Source organism: Etheostoma spectabile, chromosome 20 (genome assembly GCF_008692095.1).
Source record: "Etheostoma spectabile isolate EspeVRDwgs_2016 chromosome 20, UIUC_Espe_1.0, whole genome shotgun sequence".
In the NCBI taxonomy this organism is placed as follows: domain Eukaryota; kingdom Metazoa; phylum Chordata; class Actinopteri; order Perciformes; family Percidae; genus Etheostoma; species Etheostoma spectabile.
This window is the reverse complement of record NC_045752.1, coordinates 20962424-20979325: the sequence shown is the minus strand read 5'-3', so window position 1 is coordinate 20979325 and position 16902 is coordinate 20962424. Positions and strand designations below refer to the sequence as shown.

The 16902-nt window shown below is 39.7% G+C and overlaps 2 long non-coding RNA genes across 2 annotated transcripts in view; one reads left to right on the top strand and one right to left on the bottom strand.

Moving 5' to 3' along the window:
* Positions 1-16902, top strand: part of LOC116669868 (uncharacterized) — an 827043-nt gene that overhangs the window by 451400 nt on the left and 358741 nt on the right. The gene's annotated exons all lie outside the window — the stretch shown is intronic.
* Positions 9293-16902, bottom strand: part of LOC116669846 (uncharacterized) — a 10007-nt gene continuing 2397 nt past the window's right edge. Inside the window, exons 2-3 of the long non-coding RNA XR_004326871.1 lie at positions 14361-14362; positions 9293-9581 (exon numbers count right to left, since the gene is read on the bottom strand). This is a non-coding gene — a long non-coding RNA (uncharacterized LOC116669846). The remainder of the gene's footprint in view (positions 9582-14360; positions 14363-16902) is intronic.

The window sequence follows — 16902 nt, the reverse complement described above, 5'->3', positions numbered from 1 at the left end:
CATTTGGAAACACTTCTGACCCGTTTAGGTTTGGAATCTGCAGGGGTGTGTTCAGGGGTGTAGCACAAATATCTGGGCCCTCTAGAAAGGCATTTTCTATGGGCCCCATCCCGCAGCCACAGCTATTTATTCTAACATCTTTTTGGGCTCTCCTCACATGAGGGCCCTGTGTACTCGGTCTCCCTTTCCCCCCAGTCTGAAGCCCCTGTGTGCAAACGGAGACCCCTTGACTACCCTGACACCGGAACCAATGTCTCGTCCCCTGATTGGGTCTTATCGGTTACGACATCTCATTCTCTGAGACTAAAGCTACTGACGTTGCCATGTCAACTATCAGCAACAGGCGGCGTATACATGCTTCCTCCTGTGTATGCCTGGGATACAATATTGAATTGAAGAATATTGATGATCTATGAGATTTGGGCGTGATAGTTTAAAGGGACATTGTCTTGTTTGTTAGTGTCTATATGTTCTGTTTCCTGTTTTATTTTGTAGTCTTTGTTATCTCCCTTGACTCGTCTTGTTTACTTCCTGTCTTGTGCTCTCAAGCCTTTTGTAATTTGCTGCCCAGCTCTGATTTGTGTCACCTGTTCCTCATTCCTAGTGTCACCTGTCCCTTGTTACCTCGTTACCCTGTGTCTCTCTGCTGTCTTTGTCGGATCATTGTTGCTTCTTGTCGTGTTGTTTGCTGTCTTCGTGGCTAGTTGTCTGTGTTTTGCTTACTAGTCTTCATGCCTTTTGGGAGTATTTTAGTATGTGCCTTCCTGCCAACCTGTGGAAAATTTTGTTTGTGAGTTTTCTTTCTATAAATTCTTTCTAGTCTGAATTTGGGTCCAAGCCTTGTCAATCCCTTGACACTTTGTGACAACCATTAATTCTTCTACTGGAGATAAAAACACGGAGATTGCTTTTGGCTCAAAGCTCCACTTAAATCACAATGTATGAATGTAAGAAAATGAGTAACTGGCGACTGGTCATGTGACGTGTGTCACAGAGCTCTGTGATCTGTCGCTGAATCAGCAGCAGCTCTTAGTTGAGTTTACCTGATTTAAAAAGTGACTTTGAGATGGGAACAGGGCACCATGAGCTGCTGGTCGTTACATGCAGCTGAAAAAAACATGGAATTCGTACGAATTACAGTGCTTAACGTTTCATAGCTATAGATAGCCTACTCAATTTCAATTTTATTTATAGTATCAATTCATAACAAGAGTTATCTCAAGACACTTAACAGATAGAGTAGGTCTAGACCACACTCCAGAATTTACAAGGACCCAACAGTTCTAGTGGTTAATAATTTTTACTTATGGTTCATAAGATCAGCCTGATGTAGTTTATAGTCCATGCAGATCGGATTATGGGGTAAAAGACATAATAAAATGGTAAAATATGTAGAGCTGCATAGGTCTGCAAAATGTCATTTAGGACTGTGTGGATTTTAAGCACTGTGGGCGTGGGACTGGTTGGACGTTGAAGACCCTAAAACGTGGTTGAAACTCTAGAGTTAGTAATTGGACCATATGTTCAGATTAGTTCTGCACAAGTTTTGACTATTTGTTGCAAGTCTCTCTTTTTGAATGTCTGGGTCTCTTTGGAGGTTTTAAAGTTAAAAAGTTTGGCAAAACTAAACTTAAAAAATGATTTAGGGAATAACAAGTAAAAAAAAAAAAAATGGAGCTATGTTAAAAAAAAAAAATCCCTTTTAATCTCTTCGGGAATTTGACATGAACTGATACAGAAATGTATACATAAGTAGAATTCCCGTGTTATCTCTACAGCAGCTTACAGAGAACACCAAACATCTTCTAAGTCCTCTAACTGAAGAGTAATATGATAAGACAACCAAAATGGTAAATAAAACCAGGCTAAATTATGAATTCTGTTTCCTGCTCTGTAGCCGACAGCTGCTCAGGGGGCGTTCAAGAGATCTCAGTGTTCCTCACAGTTTTAAAAAACATCACGGCGAACAACCGATGCAAAGTCAACTTCAGCAGCTTCAGCCGGCGGCTGCAGGGACATCAGACAAACACTTCCTAAACATTTCAATACTGTAGCAACTTGATTGTAATTTTCAAAATGATAACTTTTTCGGGGAAAAAAACTCATTTTTAAGTACTGTTTTTTCCAGGACAGGAAATAGTCCTATGTCAATTTTTTTTTGTTGAAAAATAGATCTGTTTCACATATGAATGTTTCACCTTTTCTTTTTCAAGATTGCCAGGTTGATTTGGAAATTAATTCTATTTTCAATAATTAGATGTAGGAATGGATTATATACATCTAAATCATAATGTACAACATTTTTATTGAATGTCTGAAGGTGTCATGATATGATGGCTCATTACACTGCAGTAATCCAATAACTCATGAAACCTGTGAGGTTTTGGTGAAACTGACAAACTGTGAGCTTACAACATGAAATAATGATCGTGAATGATAAATAAGACAGGTGACGTTGATATGTTGCAATAACAAGGCTTTGCTCAAAGTAACTTTTATGCGGTGAGTTCTCCTGGGAGTAAAAATTCATCATAAGGGGACTGATATGTCTCCATCCACTGCTGCAGTGTGGAATAACATACTGTTGCTGACACTCAAGTGATTGTTAGCAATGCACCTGCACCATGTTGCTAACATATCAAATTAATAGAGGTCAAGTGTCAACATCTAGATTAATTACTTACAGAAGCATCTTTACTAAGCATTAACACATAGGTATTGTCAAAAACAAATATGTTGTATTTGTTTGCAACATGTCACCCAACAACCAAAATGTGATGCACACATGTTGTTGAACACACACAGAGGAGTTCGCCCCAGACTGGCCACATTGACAGCAAGATACTACCAGCATCTCTTCTGACTCTATGCATGTTTTAAACTGTGAATACCACCATTGTCCTATGTTTATGTGTCTAAGTGACTAATTGGAATAACAATCTTTCCAGTATTAATAATCAAGACATCTGTAGTACAATGTAAGTTAATGGGGCAGTTGTGCAGCTTGTGTTAACCTTCACAAAAGTGCTTGTGTAGCCACTGACAGGCTCAAATTACTATGTCTGACAACATTATGGAAAGAATTTCTAACGAGGTTGAACTTTCTGTTAAAGAGTAAAATCCTTTTCTTAAACATAAAACATTCGCGAAATTGTGTTCGCTAAAGCCACCAGACTCCATGGAAATAAGCATTTATTTTAACATCGTAAAATATATTTCATTCAAAGTTGACAGAAACTAAATAAAAAAATTATTTTCCAAAATATCTCTTTAGTTTAGGTGGAAATAAACACACAGTTTACCAATTTACATGAGATAATATGTTGACTCTAGGCTAAAACTATTGTTTTACTAATTGGAGTCTGGTGGGTTTAGCGCTAGCGACCTCAGAGCTGTTTTTGCCAAATTGACGATGCACAATTGCCTCATGGAGTTACATTGCAGCCTGGTTTGTAGCTACCGGTTACAGCATTCACGCTGAATACTGGATCAATGGCAAAAACTGTTGTTCCTTTTAGTCACTCACACACACAAACGTTTTTAGGGCAGGTATCGCCACATTACGAGTCTAGTCGGTCGCTATTCATTTGCATAAAGTTGGCTGGATTCAAATTTATTCAAATGAGGAGCGGGCGACTCGATGCCCCGCTTCTCCAACGTCCCCTGCATTGCACGACTGCTCCCATAGAAACAAATGGGAAGCGTGGAAATGACAATGGACACACACCATCAGTCCTTAACGCAGCGGCCCGCGTCCGATTCCGGCCTGCGGCCCTTTGCTAAATGTCATTCCCTTCTCTTTCCCCCGCTGTCCTCAAGGCCAAAAAAGTAATCTTTCAAAAACCTACAAAATATTTTGATAAACGAATGTACAAACATGTATTTTATTCATTCTTACCAACCTGCAAACACATCCAAATAAATACAAAAGTGCAAACTAATTACACAAGTTAAATAAGGTTAAGAAAAATCTTCTCGACAAAAATACATTTTCAAAAGCGGTTTAAATCCAATTTTTTTCATTTTTTAAGTTAAATAAATGTTTTATTATGACAAACAAAATACCATTATGAAAGGCTTTCCAAATATGAATAAATCCCATTAAATAAAAATGAATTAAGGCAAGAAAATATGGAAGTAAGTGGACCTTGTGTTGCAACAGATTTTTTTTTTTTATATTGCTGTTTGCAAGGTCAAGAATAAAACCTTCAATACACTCATAATTAACTGGATTATTCATGTAGTTTTTTACGTCTTTATTTGTCCACATCTTGTTTAATCTTTTAATATTATTCAATTTGAGTTCCAATGCAGTACTGGATTTTAATAATGTCGACTTTAACATGAAAAGACACACACAAACACACACACACACACAGTCCTAACACACTTTTCTGGCCACCTGTGTCAGATTTGGAATTAAACAGTGATTTCCTCTTGTTGTTTACATGACTATTGGGCTCGGAGAGGTAGCCGCACACGGCTGGTCCTAATCCAAAGCATGAAACCCAATACATGAAAATGATATTAAAAACAAAGAAAGGGCAAGCGAGGTTAAGCCCGTCTAATGCCCTACGCTCGGTTTACCGATCAGTTCTCCTCTAATTCTGTGAGAAAGAATTAGATTTCATTAAAAAGCAAACCGAGGGAGAGCCAGACAGAGAGAAAGATAGGCATGGGGAGTGAATCAGTGGACCAATATGAGGGTCAGAGGTTAATCTGGGGTTGATTAGATCAGCTGTATCATCTCCTCGGGCAAAATATTTTTTGGGAATTGCGACCAGTCTGGATGGCTGTTGCATGACAGTCAGCCTATAAAACCCCTGGGTCGTGTCTGTGTGTGTGTGTGTGTGTGTGTGTGTGTGTGTGTGTGTGTGTGTGTGTGTGTGTGTGTGTAAGCGAGATAGCGGCTGGTTTCCATATCCACACGGGCGTTCAATGGTCCCTTAAGTGCTTGTCATGCTGGCGTAGGCGCTTACTCCGGCGATCCCCGAGGGAAAGCACTCAACAAACAAACAAGGAACAGTAGAGACGGAAGAGAGACAAAAAGAAAAGAAAAGCATGCAGGCACACAACAAAGTAGAGCAAATGGAGGAGTAAAGTGACACCATGAAAAATACATCACACCCCTCCCCTCCCTCCCTCCAGCTCCATCTCCTTCCTGTTATTTGGCCTGGAGATCTGCCTGCCTGTCAGTCTCCTATGAGTTCTGACGCCTGTCAGTTTGCAAAAAGCTAAATGAAATAAGTGACAGCGCTTAATATTCTCACGGCGCCATAAATCTGTACAGCACTTTTATGAGCCTGTGTTGTGTTTCATTTCAACACTTTATTGGCATCAGGCAGAGTTTGAGCAGATGCCAGTTATTTATAGCCTCCCGACACCCTCAGTCCTGACGCATTGGTCAATGGCTCATTTGCTGTTGCTATAAATTTGCCATGTTGTTCTTTAAGCCCAGAGCAGCCACAGAGATGGATCTGAGACTCAACACTGCAGTGAATATCCATACTCGTATTCGTATCAGTAGCCGTATTATACTAATTTATTTATCAAATTTTAATCAGTTTAGTAACCGGGCATGTGGATTCAGTGGTCAAAAAGTCCTCAATCCTATTTTTAACCCTTGTGTTATCTTCCCGTCAACCATGAGGAAAAAGTTTTTTTTTCAAAATTATTATTGCTTTTCCCACATTTTTTTCACTTCAATGTTGGGGAGGAGGTTTTTTATTTCGATTTATTTTATTTCCCATTTTTTGTGACAAAAAATAAAAATGAACTGAAAATGGGTCAGGGACAACATGATTTTTCTCTGTGCTAATACATTTTTTCCTGTTTAAGGTGACTTTGTAGCTTACACCGAGGTGACGGAGCAAAAACTGAAAGCACTTTCACCAAACACAGTACAGGTTCGAGGAACAAGCTGTCCACGTGACCAGTGCTTGAAATTAACACCCGCCCACCTGCCAAATATGGGTGAATTTTGAAATTGCCGGTTGACACTGTCAATCTACCTGCCACAATGGCAGTGAGAATTGAGTGATTCAGACGTGTAACTATCAGTAAGCAGGGTATGCAGTTGCTTATGGGTCCGGACCAATCAGGGGCCTGCATCACTGGAAGACATTGATTGACAGCCGGGGCCCCCTATCGCATTTTCATTACTCGCAACAATCCCAGCAGTCCCACGTGCACCCACTGACCAAGCGGGAGTGAGAACGGGTCACAATTAATTTCCTTGTTTCTGACATGAAGACGAGACGTGTGTGACTCAAACATCTCACATTTACCAACAAAACGTAGACCGTCCCGCCATGTCAGACCGTCCCGCCAACCTGTATACATTTTAACATTGTTTTTTCACTATAAAGTCACTGAAAGTCTCTGCTATTTCAAACCTGACGGCTCGCTGCAGCTCCGTTCCCCCCCGCGACTGAGGCATTTTAAACACACACACAATCACACATGGTGGATGCCGGAAAAACTGCAGATGAGATGTACAGGATAAACCTATATTGAGGACAGCTACATTATTGTAGGTGCAATGATAAGTTAAAGTCCAATAAGTACTTTATCAAACTGTATGAATGTGTGTCCCAGGTCAGGACAGGAAATTATTCCTTTATGCAGGATTGTCAAGGCAGGCCCCCCTACTACAGCACGTGATGACGGCACAATGTCCACGAGTAGGCTACCATGAATAGAACAGGATAGGATCATAGAGTCACAGCAATTCCTTTTTTCACCTTTTGAGGCAAAAAAAAATCTGGCGGTTAAAAAGTGACTGCGGCAGGTGGTCAAAAAAGACAACTTCCAACCCTGCATGTGACCAAAGATTGCAGCTACCGGTAGTGTTAGGCGTCAGTAGAGAACATAAAGAAGGAGGCAATACAGCGTTATAAAGAAAAATATACCAGTGCTCCATTCTACGGTGGCATAAAGAAGACAAACCAACTTTCTCATCTGAATTGCAATGTATGCGTAAACCTGAATCAGAGAAAAATCGTAATGCAGCATGGTATACTGATATGTGGTTCTAATATGGTACTAATGAATAAATATAACATACAGTATACATATATTATACTATATTACAGCATATATTTGCTACCAGTTTCCCCTTCTTTCTTAGACACTACACTACTATGTTTTTATTATTAAGCAGCGTTTTGAGACAAAAACAATCTCCGTCCACACATGACTTTTAGCTCCTGTAGCAAAACTAATCTCCATCTGTATGAACACGCATATCACATGACCATTCACACACACTGGACATGTGCGTGCCAGTGTAAACAGGAAGCAAGGTGGAGGCTGGGGGTGTGGTCTTGACCAACTGCCACTTTGTTCGTTTGAAAGCCATGATGTCTCTCTCTCACATGGGTGGGCCAAATTCTTTGGGCGGGCAAAGCAGAGAAAGGGGAGTTAACCTTGCCCCTTATGACCTCATAAGGAGCAAGAGTCCAGATTGGCCCATCGGAGCTTTCATTTTCTCAAAGGCAGAGCAGGATACCAAGGGCTCGGTTGACACCTATCACCATTTTCAACCACTAGGGGAACATAGGCAGGCTTGGGAACCTATGATAATGTTTTAAAAAATTTTCATGCCAAAAAAATGTCATGCCATGGTACCTTTTTAGAGGCACGGAAATGCCGAAGTAGTGTGTGTATGGAAGGCATAAAATGCACTAAAAGGTATCTACCACCTACTCCTTTGAATTCTTGAGGTTAGAGTTCATATCTAGCGGTCAAGCATTTATATCCGTAATCCCTGCCTTGTTTCTCTCTACAATTCTTTATAAATTATTTACACTGTTGAAAAACATGCCACCTGCCAAAGTTCATTAAATTACCTTCACTGCTAAAACCATAACAAATATATTCTCTTTTTTTTAGAAATATATAATTTTTTCCATTTAATTTCTATGCTTCTACAACATTAACCAAAAATGTTACATCCATGGCTAGAAGTCTGTCTTTTTCAACTGCAGTAACACTAGTGCTGCTGTTTTACAGCAGACTACCGCAAATTCAAAATGTAGAGTAAATCACTGTAAATGAAATGTTAATACCCATAACGCAATGTTTATTACAGTAATGAACCGGAAAAGAAAATGATGGTGTTTTACTGGGCATTTTGTGGTAAGTAACCCTAGAATTTACAGCAAAGTCTAACAGTGGAACAGATGCAGCCATAGTTTTAACCGTGTCCTGGATCTATCTCTGTTCCACTCCTATCTACATCACTGAAAATTGATGTTTCAATATTAAATCCCCACTCCCCACATGGCTTGCAGTTGTCCCTTCACCAATTAATCACTTCATAATCTACTTCTGACATGGGACATTTATTTAGCTTGTTGTGGAGGAACTATGTATCTTTGAAACATTTTCAACTTATGGATCAATACTGGAGAAGTGGAGTATGCTGACATTGAGGATTGAGAAATTTATGTGGATGTTTTGTCAGTTTGTCACCATGACACTCAGATCATTGCAACTGGGTGAGCGTTTGTTACTCAAAATGTGTTACATGCTGGACTCATGGATCAACACTCGGGGCTCAGCCCAAAATCTGGAGGGAGGAGTCCATACATGCTCCATTTACGGCAACTATGTGCTCTATTTTTCAAGGCGTTCCATATTAGAATGGGCAAGAATCTGTGGGATTTGGGAAAACATGATAGTTACAGAGGAAAACAGTCTTCCTGTAGAGCCTACATTCTGTTTTGTATCTAATTGTTCTGTCGTCACCAATCTATAAATCAGAACACAAGAAATGTTGAGGAAGGGTTATTTTCACGCCTCCTGCCAAAGACAGACAACATTTTCTAATGTTACTTTTTTAAGTTACATAGCATAGGCAGGGTAATGTGGCGTAAACGGCAAGTACAAAAACATAGGCGATGTTTCCTCAGTAACCAAACCTTTGCTCCACTGATTTGCCGTTCAAAGCATCTGAGTGGAAGTGTCACAAAGTTGATGTTTAAAACTTAAAAGATTCACAACAGTCCTGCAGAACAGAAGGTTCTGACACGTTTCTGTGATTGTGGATCTCCGTTGTAACTGTTAAATCCAAGTTGACATTGGCTGCCATCCTCGCCAAGGAGCCAGCTACCAACCACTTTCAAACCAACAAGTAGTTATGTGATAGATTTTTTCATTGAGACTGATATAATTTATTTTTATACTAATGTCATATGCACCCTCTATGGGGCAGGGATCCGTTCATTGGTCAACACTACACCTGATTCCATTGGTTAGGGGATTTTGACAAAGAGTGTGAGTTGCAAAGCCCAGTCCAGACCAAAGATTGGGGACGAGACAAGGTGAAACTCACAACTACTTGCAACGAGCCGGTCTGCAGCGTTCTGAAACCTGCCAGTTCACACTAATACGACAAGACGAGACGCTGTGTCATCGACTCTTTGTACTTCCGTTCTAACTTCCGACTTTTAGGACTTTTGTAGCGGGATATTTCATTGATGAATGTGGATAACGTTAGTTGAGATGCTTGCTATAGGTCCATTTCTAGTGATGAATCGGTGAAAATACGTTTTATTTTTCTGATTAATGGCTTTGTTCTAACGTTCTTCAGTCACTCTCCAGGCCGCTTGACCAAATAACGTTACAGTGCTTTCGGGCGGTCGCTGAGGCTTCATCTAAAACTCATTTAACCATTTCTACCTGCTCTTTGTAACATTAATATAAAATGGATTACTTCTATTATTTAGGCTATTCAATGATATATGAGATTCAAAGAAAAACACATATCACAACATCCAACTCCTTTAAATGTCTTATTTTCTTTTTGGGAGCTTTAGAGTCAGTGGTTCAAAGGGCCTCAAACATGACCCAGCACATTGAAGCTACCTCACAGTCATTGTACTTTCCCGCGTAGTTTCCTACACTACCAACTAAACTGTTCTTTATTTACTGCTGTGGCAATGCAGCACCACACTGGTAATACATGATAATCCCTGTTGTCTCTGATAAACACACATCGGCAGGACCGTCCTTGCTATGAAGACCTCATATCCCCTCAGATCTTATCTCTAATCATATTAGGACAATCTCATTGTTTTGCTGTTGTTGTTTTTTTTTGCTATGCAACTACAGCAATAGCAGTGATCTTGACTTTGACATTGGCTTTTTTATTATTAGATACAGCACAGCTTATGATTTGCAGCAGATTATAAAAAAAGTAATCTAGTTCTATCATTTATAATTCAACAAAGAAATCAGATTTGAATAAACAGACCGACAAGTTACAAAACCTGCTGTCACACTCAATTTTGTAGAGATTCTGCAAATATTGTCCACCACTGATATGACATATAAAACAGGTTGTTGATTACATATTCCTCATGTTTATTTTAGTGGTGTAGTGGTCTACCCCGACAAGAACATAAGAGGTTTTTTTTGTTTGTTTTTCTCTAAATGGTATTAACTAGATATTTGAACCTGCTGATGATGGGGTCTAATGATGGAGATGTTGTTTGACCAGTTAGTCACTTGACATTCCAGACAGAGAAATCTCAAAAATGTAAGAGCAGATGATCATTAGGTTTTTTTTATACTATGTTTTGACAAAGCCCCCGAGAAAGATTTCAAACTTTTCACATTCAAACGTTAAGTCAAAACAACTCAATTAAATAATTGGCCCATGAATCTAATGGACAAAATGCCCCGATATTTGCTCTGAATTACGCCTAGAGGATAAATCCTAATCTTTTGGCTGACCCAGTTAATGGTAACCTTGCACGGCATCTGAATTCTTGCAATGTCACACGATAATGCCAAAACAAAGTGACACATGAGGTTGGTTTGATTCTGTCCAAACTGTCCAAAACCCCAGCCACCCATGTAAAAAAGTTACTGAGTATCAAAACAAGAATTGGCAACTTAAATCCAAGAATATCAAGAATCAAAACCTAATTTTAGGTCAAGCGTTCCACCCTGAACTTGTTTCTGTGTGGTCTGACATCTTCTTAACTGTGCCTACAGTTTGCACGGGAGCTCTCAAAAGTTTCATGGCTGACCAAACTGCCTTAGCATTGATCTCTGCAACCCCCATCCCTTCCATCCCAGTTTCAACAATCAATAGGACAGGCTCAGACACTGATATGCATAGACGAACATGCGTACACACACACATACAATAAACCCACAATGCCCCTGATACATGCTGGATTTTTCTGCACATTCTTTTAAAATCTGTCATTTGGTATTTCTCTGCCTTTCGGTCTTGTTTTCTGCTGACTATTTAACAGGAAACAAAGAGAGCAGCCACTGGGGATGCAATGAGAAACAACCACTCTGCAAACTGAATGTACTTTTCATTTCATCTCCCCCCCTCAGAAGACTATCTTGCTGTGCTTTTAATGTCTGCCTGTTACTATACCCCCTCTTGGCACAGAGCAAATGCCAACCCAAATCCCCCAATTTGTATTTACTTTGCTCAGCAGCGGCAAAAAAAATGACCCCTGCTCTCCTTTACAATTGGATTTGAGCCAAAGAGCTCGACACTCAGCTCTCAGGAAGACATTTCCAAATCCCAGCAGCTAGAAGGAAATCAGTTTGACCATGGTAAGCAGTGTGGCGGCTGATTGGACAGCCATTGGCTTCACCCCTAGGGAGAGAAGATGTTTATCAGTGGCAGGGAGCCACTGGCGGGAGCTGGGAAAGAGCTTTGGATTCTCTGTTAGGGGCCAGACAGATTAGCACTCTGGGACATCTGAAGGCTGCTGTTTCCATTTGGGCTTAGGGAACTATATGTTTTTTAGGGAAATAAAGATTGTGGTTACCATGGACTATGTTTAGAAGCTGTAACCTGACCCAATCCTGTATACGTATCAATTATACCTGCTGGATCCATGACGCCATGTACAATTTTCCGCAATAGATGGTGTATTTCTATAAGAGAAAAACCTTTTTTCACATCTGAGCGGTTTTGTTCCTTTGTGACAAAACCCCGACGTGTTTCATCTGAAGTTTCACATCGTCCTGTTCGCAAAAAACGGGCGTTGAAGTTTCACTGCAGATGCAAACACGCTTGGTGATAGCCTTGTCCTTTCCTTGCTTTTAATCATTGAGCAAAAAAAACAATCTAAATCTGATGAAGGCCACATCCTTAAATACATTGGTGCACAGAACGCTCCAGAGCAATTTACTTGAAAGAAGCTCAAAATTTGGAACTCATAATGGATCTGGACCAAACTGACCTCTTCATTACTGCTAATGTCACGGCTTTTTCCCTTAGAAACTGGATTGACTTTGTAGTAAAAATACTAACTTTACTAACTTATATTTTCTAGGCATACATAAGTATAACATAGTTAGGACAAAGAAAAAACATATCTCAACACTTATTGGGCGGATTGAATTGTACATTTGTGTGCCACTCTAGCGTGGCGTAAATTCTCTCTTCATTTCCACTGTGATTAGTACATAATTGGTCTTTTCAGTGAAACACCATTCCTAAGAGGAATTATGAAGTATTTACAACAATTTCATATGGCGTTTCATAATGTAGACAGGTTCATTTAAAAAGAAAGTATGGAATATATTGTGTTAGTGTGAAATGGTAAAGATAGTTTTAAGAAGAATGTTATGTAGGAATGGGAACAATGCATATGCTGGTTGAAGTAAATCTGACATTGTGCACAGTTTAGGTAAATGAACATTTATAATTAAGTATGATTGATATAATGCTTCAATTATGGATTTGAATTTTGACTTCCACATTCATTTTACAAAAAAATGAATTCATGTGCACGTCTTTTTCAGTTTCAGCATCTGGTAGATATCTGCATTATCTTCTTCAAAATGGAACACCACCTACAATAGGAATTGCAAAATGTTATTTGCATGGCCTATGAAAGTTCAATATTTGGGAATTTGATCTACTCTCTCTCTCTCTCTCTCTCTCCAAGCCAGAAACCAGAGAAGTAAGGTGTCCGTTATACTCGCCGCAGCTGACCAGTGGCGCACCAATGTGATGTCATGGGAGCCTCGTAATATTTATGCTTGATCGGGGGGGGTTGCGACACTAGTTGCAGTCTTCTCCTGAACAGGTGTCCCGGCTGAGGAAAGGCTACCAACTCTGCTGTGTCTACGGACTAGAAGAAGAATAAGGTAAAAAATGGCAGAACTGGCAGCAGCATTGACGTCGGTGTCAACAGTGGCTGAGATGATGTTGGATTCAATGGATGAGGAAGAACAGCTGCTTTTCAGCCTGCTTGCAAAAAAACAAAGAAAAAGAGGGTGGAATGTTCGTCTTTTGAAAAACGGCAGACATAAATACGGTGAGTTCAATTTCTCGTGAAACTAATGGATGATAGATGAAGAGAAGCATTATGAATACTTCAGAACGTCTGCACAACGATTCGATGACCTACTTTGTTGAAATGGCCTTTAATATAAAAGAACATAAAAGAACTCATCTTCACCCAGTAAGTTTACGAGACAGACTTACATTCTCGGAAAGCCTTCACTCCAACTCGTCTATGCTTCCTGTCTCCGCACCAAGTGGGCTTCAGCTAATGTAAAAAGGCATTGAGTCTCAAACTTTTTGTTGCAATGAAGTAGTCTGGAGACAATGAACAGGAGGCTGATTTATTTGATTTGTTGTGTGTGAAAATGATATATGTAGTCAGAGAATTCCCCTGACTAGTCTCAGTCTCCTCTTTAACATCTTTCCCAATCCATTCTCTGTGGAGCGGTTCCACATTTTATGTAATGACATCACAAATTTGATTTTTACACTCCAGATTTTGGATTTGGGAGAGAGTTGTTGGTAATGATATTGTTGAACTGTTTTAGAGCGTAACATGCATACATTTTGAAAATGGGTGTAGTTTCCCTTTTTAAAGACAGTTATAGAAATTATTATTATTATTATCATCACTCAAGGCCCAAGGGTTTGCTTTTCGCTACTGTAGCTACTGCAGGCATCAATACTGACATTCAGCATTTATTTGCACTATTCATAAATTGCAAACATGCCGTTAAGGCTTGTTGCTGTACAGTTTAACATTCTAATCAAGCAGTGTTCATTTGACAAACTACCACATTATTTGTCATGCAGTAAACATGATATGTGACCACTTACTGCAAATTGTGCTAAACTGGACTTTCAGAATGATTTCCTTGGCAACTAATTACCTTAAGGTCACCTCATCTATCTTTACTTCATCCGTTCATTCATCCATTCATCCAGCTTTCCACTCAAAGAGAGTTAAATTAACATTTCCAGCCATATTCCCGCGTCCTGTCATGTTAGATTTTTTATGTCCTCCTCTTCCAGACCTACAATCCATCACAGGAGCCTAATTTCCGTGGATAAAGCCATATTCCTCAACCGCTGGGAGTTAGGTAGATTGACTGATCAAAGACCTTACATTTCTAAGAAACAGGCAACCTGTTCTTCCAACCATGCACGAACATTTTGATAAAAGGGAATCAACTCCCTATAGCTTAGTGATCAGTGGATTGCCAGATTTACTTCTTTCTTTGACTTAACTCTACATTGATTAGACACAGTTGGAAGAAATATGAGGCTGAGTGTTTTTTTCTTACACCTTCTGAGGTTGAAAAATATAATTTAACCACGCAAATGTCATACCCTAGTTCCTGAGCCTTCACCGAACAGTTGTACAAAATACCTTATTATACTTTTGTCCTCTGCAGGAAGCACCGAAAGTTGTCTTTTTAATTGCTCTGAATGGCTGAATGATTATTGTGTGTGCTTGCCCTATGATTGCTGGGATTGTTAAATTATAGTGATGGGCTTATGGGCTCTTGCAAATGTTGAAAATTATTCAGTTTTTGAGATAGAACTCAAACATTTGCACACAAGATGCAAATGTTGTCTTTTTTTTCATGACAATTTTTGAAATAAAGGATTTATTAAGTGTGATTTTTCTGTAGTTGTTTACAGTAAAACATTGTGATTCACTGAAGGCTCAATTTCTGTTCAAATCACAAATATGTCTGAATGGATAGTGAAGGCCAGTCTAAAGATGCAGTGGAGCAGTATTGCTGTCATTTGACTAAAAACTGTGGGAGGAGATAGGTTTTACAGTTTTGGAGAAAAACAAAGTGATGGACCTAATAATAATTCCTCGCAGCTCGAAGGATATGGACATTTCTGCTCAACTGCCTGCCAACATTGTGGTGTAAGTGGCTAAGTTGCTACTAGTGGAAGCACAACTGATTTGTAATGAATGTTCAAAATTTTAACCTTTAAAGAAAGCCCAGCGCATTGCAAATTCAGAAAGCGCCGACAGATTGAGAAAGCTTGAGCAAATTGAGGCCATGTACAAATAAGCACACTTCACATTCTTTTTCTTCTTTTTTTTTTTACAATATATAGATGATAACAATTGTTTCAATAAAGAAAACCAAGAACAAGTCATGTCCACAGAACAATAGTGACATTTAGAGAATAATTGCATACTTTATGATACTGTGCCACAGCCTGCAACAAACACTTCTTAAGGGCTGTAAGTTAGCACTACGCTAACATTTAGAGTCAGGGTGTTTGTGGAAGAATCACAGTAGACCCTCATATTCAGCCAGAGTGTATATTAATGACATTCCATGAACTGAGTGCACTGAAAGAGCTTTAAGTGTCAAGGCCCCGACACACAAAGCTGACGGCCAAGAACTAGTTGTTGACTGTGGAGTTGCCCCTTATCACCCCTTGTCGTCTTTGTCTTGGCCAAAAAGGAACAGACTACAGCCGATGGCCAAGAATGCATACAAGGACACAACTCTCCATCCCAGCCGTATACCAGCAGGCGACAGTAATCTATTTGTCATTCAGAAAAGGAAACCGTATCCAAATGTTGCTATAATACCCTCAACAAACAGCGTTTGCCTGAATCAACAGCGGCAGAACCAAACTGAGCCTACTGTCACTCTGCTTCACTATCGTTGCCCACCTGGAAGGCAACGGACACCCGGAGACAGCTAACCAGACTGTCCATGTCTCAGACTGTCATCCATTTTCTCTGCAAAACAGGACTCCCTGCAGTGGGAAGCAAAGCGGAGGGACCCAGCGGCTGCTGGCTAACATTCCAACCACTTAAAATACCTTCCTCTTATATAGAAAATGAACCGAACAAAGTGGTTACTTTGTAGATAGCAATGTGTGTTCCAGCTATGTGACAAGAGGGAATGAATTAAACATTAAGTTGTTACATTTTACTAATTTCGGGGCCGACTAGTTAGCATGGCTTGTTAGAGAGAGGTCTAACATTACGGTCTTCATATTAAATGTCACAGTAGTGACAAAAACATGAATTTATTGGTTATTGTAATAACCAATGTGTCGGTATATGTCGATCTTTTAAAAGACATGTTTACGGTGAAATAAATCCACCTACACACGTAGTTATGTATCTTATTGTACATGCGTTTGCCATCTTAGGGACACAGCCTGATGCATAATAAGTGCAAAAATAGACTGAAATCATTTGAACCTGTGTGTAGATTCATTTTTGGTCAGTTTTGACAGATCTTATGTGTATATTGATCAGATGAGATGAAAAATGAGGCCTTATGTATGCTTCACAGTTGATTAGTTCCTTTTCTCACTACCGTTTGCCAATTGCCGACAGAGATTACAAAAACGTAGGTTGATGTTGGTCACACCGCCCAAACCAGGGCGATGGTCGCTCACCGACGGTCACCTTTGTGTGTCAGGGCCTTTAGGAAAAGTGCTTAATTACAGTCATACAGAGTGCTGACCTACAGCAGCAATCGCACATAAACTGTAGTGCGCTGTATGCATTGTTTTAAAGCACTTGTATTTAAAGGTCCCATGACATGAAAATGTCACTTTTTGAGTCTGCCTATGGTCCTTCAGTGGCTAGAATCAGAATCAGAAATACTTTATTG